The following is a 5,249-nucleotide window of genomic DNA, read 5'->3' on the forward strand; positions in this document are numbered from 1 at the left end:
ATAATTCATAATTGATTATGTGTTAGATTGTGTGTGACCAGGCATAGTTGTTAGTTAACCATAAAGAAGAAGTGGATTCGAACTAAACGGGAGTGGTTTTAGTAATTGACTGAACCTTTGTTTAGTAATTAAGTTTATCTAGACTTGCAAAATTAGATAAAAACCTTTTTAATTATTGTTTGATTTTAGATTAGTTTAGAGTAATTATTTTAGATAATTAAATTCGTTCCCTGTGTTCGACCCCAACTTACTTAAACTACACTACAATCTGACTAGCTACACTGCCTAGGTGAATATTAGTTAGTTAAGTTAGTTAGGATATAAATTTAAAACTAGTAGGTACTTTTGTACACATCAAGTTTTTGGGCACCATTGCCGGGGAACAACTTATTTCATTTCTAATTTAATTACGATCCTTTTTGTGGGTTCAAAACCGCAAAAAGTTATTTTTCAGCATTTATTTTATTTTATTTTTCGTCTGAACATCAACTAAGTTGTTGGAACCATGACCACGTCGTGGTCACGTTCCAGGCAGTTTTTAGTTTTAGTTTTTGTTTATTTTAGTTTGTGTTCCTTTTACGCGTTTTTTTTAGTTTTTTTTAGCAGGAAATATGGGGGACATCATGACCATGTCAATGGAAGAGTACAAAAGATATATGAGGAACGAAAAAAAGATGGGGTCTTGAACCACCAAAAATCCCAACCACGGAAAAGTTTGAACTTCCGGGGCACATTATTAGTTTGTTAAGGGAACTACCTTTTTATGGGAAGGAGCATGAGGACACTTATAAGCACATAGAAGAGGTGGAGGAGATTTCACATTATTTTAATACACCAAATGTGAGTGAAAATGCGGTGATGCTTCAACTTTTACCGGTCACGTTGAAGGGTGAAGCAAAAGAATGGTTAAAATCATTTCCCTTTGGAGAAATCACGACATGGACTGATTTTCAGACCGAGTTCATCAACCAGTTTACCTTTCCTTCAAAAGCGGCAAAGCTTAAAAGAAACATCCAGAATTTTCAACAATTAGAGAGGGAGTCATTATACGAAGCTTGGGAACATTAAAAGAGATTGTTATGACATTGCCCTCAACATGACTTCAATGTGCAACAATAAATCTCGATATTTTATGATGGAGTAAATGTGGGCACTCGTCAACTTTTAGACTCGCAAGGGCCCATGACAAAGAAGAATCCGACAACAAATAAAGCTTTGATTGAAGAATTCGCTAAGCATTCAAGAGAGTATTATAACTAAAAGGACGATTTCACTAGAGGGAATTCAAGTAAATATGTAGGTCAAGATACTATCAACGCAGTAATTGCAAAGCTCGACGCAATGGAAGAAAGGATCACAAAAGTTGTGGATCAATTCATGATAGATGCAGAGCTTGTGGGGGACCCCATTCTACTAAGGATTATGAGGTGGAGTACAAGAGAGAATGAGATGTGAAAGAAACTCAAGAAATTAAGCAAGATCTCTACCAAATTGAGCAAGTCCATTTAGAGAAAATATTTGCTCTCGAGTCGATGTTATTCAGATTCATGGAAGCTAGCGAAAAAAAGACATGATGCAACTGATGCAACTCATAGAGTTCAAAAAGAATCTATTTTGAGCATCCAAACACAAGTTGGGCAATTAACAAAACTTTTACAAGAAAAGCTATCAGATTTATTTTCAAGAAAAGTTGAGTCAATCCGTATGGATCAAGTCATGGCTATTGATAGAGAAGAAGAACATGAATTGGTGCATATGAAGGAACTTGAAGAGGAGTCAAATCAATCACTCAAAGTAAAAAAGAAAGAAGAAGAAGAGTATCGTGAAGCTGCCCAGTCACCACGATGTGGGGACAATAGTGCCACGTCGTGGGCAATAAAAGAAGATTATGAATTTTCTGTTGTTGACCTCTTCCTTTCCCATCCTGTGCCAATGCAAATTTGGTGAAACAAGAAAATACAAAATTCCTTAAGCATGATGAATTTGAACGGGTGAAGGAAGAAGAGTGGGAGGAATGGGAGGAGCCTTTACTCGAAGCACAATTGGAAAAAGAAGTGAATTATTTAAAACCCCTAGTGTCAACGCCAATGATTTTGGAGGTGTTCGCTTTTCCAAGGCCATAAAATCCAGTAACAGAGGCGATTGAAGAAAAAGAAGTAGAGAGTGATAAGTCTCATTTTGACAAGAAAAACCCGGAAAGAGATAAGACAAAAGCTAAAGACATAAGAATGAGGACAGAACCCAAGCGGAAACATAAAGAAGATGTCAACCCAACAATGCAAGAAAGGTCAAGAAAGGCATTCAATAGAAGGTTTCCTTACAAATGATTAAGGTTCAAGATGATGGAGAACGCGGAGGTTACACTTCCACCTGATGCAACGTAGAGTGGTAAGGAGTCTGGCTCACGACTCCTAAAAAAGAAGCGCTTGTCGGGAGGCAACCTGATTTTTATGAGTTTGCATTTTCGTTTCCTTTTGATTTGTTTTAGTTTAAAAATTTTAATTTTTAGTTTTTTTTGTTTGTTTAAGCGAATGATGATGTGTGTCTCTAGTTCTTGATCTTATTTTGTAGTGATGAAAGAAAGTGAAGTAGTGAAGAAGCTTAATTTGAAGAAGTTGTGCGAGTTTTGAAGATCATAATTGAAGAACAAGCTTTTGAATAAGTGTGGGGTTCCTACATAATGAAGAGAAAAGCATTTTGAAGTATATTTACAGAAAAGAAGACAAGACGACGTGGACATCATCAACATGTCGTGGCAGTGGTTCAACACATTTTTCAAGAATGGTTATTTGATTTCATTTGATCCGATACATTTGCATTCTCAAGAAGAAGCCTTCCAAGTATTATATTTAGATCCGAGTGAGTGTATTATTGACAAAACAAGGCTCTCTATAGAGAATGATTAGAAAACGACGAGAGAAGCGAGATTTGAGCAATTTTTCGGGTGTTTGTTTGCGTCAATAAGTGAGGAGTCATGCCTAACAGCTTCGGACATTCGTTGGTGCCACATATACTCCAGAAATCAGCTTATTGTGGCACCGATTATTGCAATTTCAAGACCAACACGTCATGGTAATCCCCGCCACGTCGTTTTGTCGCAGTCAGAATACTCGAAAAATAATTTGTTTGAGCCACCATGAGGTGGTGCCTTTTGAGTCCGTTTTTTGAGTCTAATACCGTACTTTCAGCAGTCTAAGTGTTCTGGAGTGGCGTTTCCAATTCTATATTGAATTGCATGGTATGGATGAGTTGTTCCCACACCATCAAATTTTATTTTTACGCCATGCTGAAGTAATGTCCTGGCTACCACGACATAGTTGACACTTTCCTATGTCGTGGGGGAGTTTTTCATCACATCAGGAGGCTGCCATTCTACTTTCCAATTCTGTTTCCACACTTTAGAGCAAGCTAGAGATCCTACACACGATTGGAGATGCATCTTCTATCCCACGGGAGTTTGTTCATTATTCTCCCTCTTTTTTATTATATGTTTTGAATAACATACAATGAGGGTATTGTATGTAATAAGTGAGGGGTAGGGGTCAAAAAAGTAAATTTAAAATTTTTTAATAGGTTTGAAATAATAATCTAAAAATTTAATCTAGCAATAGTTTGAACTTAAGTTGCTAGTGTTATATGGGATGATCCGATGAGAGCTCAAATGTTTAACCGAGCCAATACATGTTATAGTATATTTGTGGCTTCCCAAGTCTTAGAGAAAAGCCATGAGTTATGAAAGGTAATCTGGTAGTTTATATAGAATAATATGTTTTGCAGCCTAAACCTGAAATCTATCCAGGAAAGCTTATGTAGTCATTGCACATAGACTAATACCTTTAGCCAATAAAGGTTGAAGTTAAGCACCCTTGCTGAAGCATGTAGTATTTGAGTGAAAAAGAAAACAATGAGATATATATTAAAAAAATGAGAAAAATTACCAAAAAGTTGTAAGAATTTTGGAGCTATCAAAGTACGAAGATCAACAGATAAAAAAATTATGAAGAAATTAGAAAAGTTGAAGATACCAAAAAAAATCAAACAAAAAGGTGGTGAATTCAAAGAAATAAAAGATCAAATATCAGAGAAGTGAAGAATTCCAAGAGCTCAAATTTGGTATCTAAAGCTGTAATTTCTAGTTTATGTATGATTGGGTTGATTAACCAAAAATACCTTGAGGTTAAGAAAGAGTTCTGGGGATTGATTCGGAGGGTTGCAGAAATGAGGGTCATATAAACTAAGGGGTGAAGGTTCATAAGGATTGTGAATATTTAGGATTGAGGAAGTTGTTAGGATTTTAGACACAAATATGCGCATTGAGGTCTTGGTATAGTGGTTGAGTTCAAAATGGATTGTTCTGTATGATGGTGGTGATGAAGGTTTGAATTAAAATTAATTAGTTTTACTTGAGGGCAAGCAAAAGATAAGTATGGGGTATTTTGATATGTGCATATCTACACATATATTTTACATCATTTCTTAATACTTTTAGCTATAATTATGCTTAATATAGAACAAAAAGCACTTATTATGTTTAATATTTGTTATGTAGCATAAAAGACATGCTCGGAAGCAACATGGAAGCTGGAAGCAGGAAAATGCAAGCTTAGGCAAGAAGAAGACACAAGAAAGATGTTGTTGGAAAGCTTGACCCCTCGTCAGTATTTTGACCATATCTCATGACTCGTAACTCTGATTAAGGCGATTCAAAATGATCTGAAGACTAGACACCATTTCGGACGACTACCGTGTTTTGAGAAAAGTCAAATTTCTAATCACCACAACGTGGTGATTCCACCATGACGTGGTGAATCGAATCTTCGCGATTCTTACCGCTGGCTTGAAGAATACGAGATAAACTTGAGGACCACGACGTGGTGCCTTTACCACGTCATGGTGTCGAGATTTTTGGTAACTATATATATCTCGGAAATTAGGTCGAATCGAGGGGAGAGAGGGTTGAAGGCTGCGACTATTAACGAAAAATACCCTTCCAAGACCCCATTGAGGGTAGAATTCAACTAGACATTAAAGGATAAAAGAGATTGGAGCAAGGATTCGCATCTACACATTCGGTTTACTTAGTTTAATCATGATTATTCTAGTTTCCCTTATGTTTATGTGTTTTCCATCTATGATTATGGGTTAAAAACCCTTGCTTTCGTTTAGTTAGATGAAACGTAAAACTCTAAGTTAGTTTCTTACTTTATGGATTATATGAATTTGGTTTATGCATGCGTTTGATTATTATT

At 36.1% G+C, this 5,249-nt stretch overlaps 1 non-coding gene across 1 annotated transcript; it reads right to left on the reverse strand.

Moving 5' to 3' along the window:
• Positions 1-996: 996 nt before the first annotated feature.
• On the reverse strand, positions 997-1,103 carry LOC111913079 (small nucleolar RNA R71). Its single transcript, XR_002857416.1, has one exon. It is a non-coding gene; the product is annotated as a small nucleolar RNA R71 (small nucleolar RNA).
• Positions 1,104-5,249: the final 4,146 nt, after the last annotated feature.

Source organism: Lactuca sativa, chromosome 6 (assembly GCF_002870075.4).
Source record: "Lactuca sativa cultivar Salinas chromosome 6, Lsat_Salinas_v11, whole genome shotgun sequence".
In the NCBI taxonomy this organism is placed as follows: domain Eukaryota; kingdom Viridiplantae; phylum Streptophyta; class Magnoliopsida; order Asterales; family Asteraceae; genus Lactuca; species Lactuca sativa.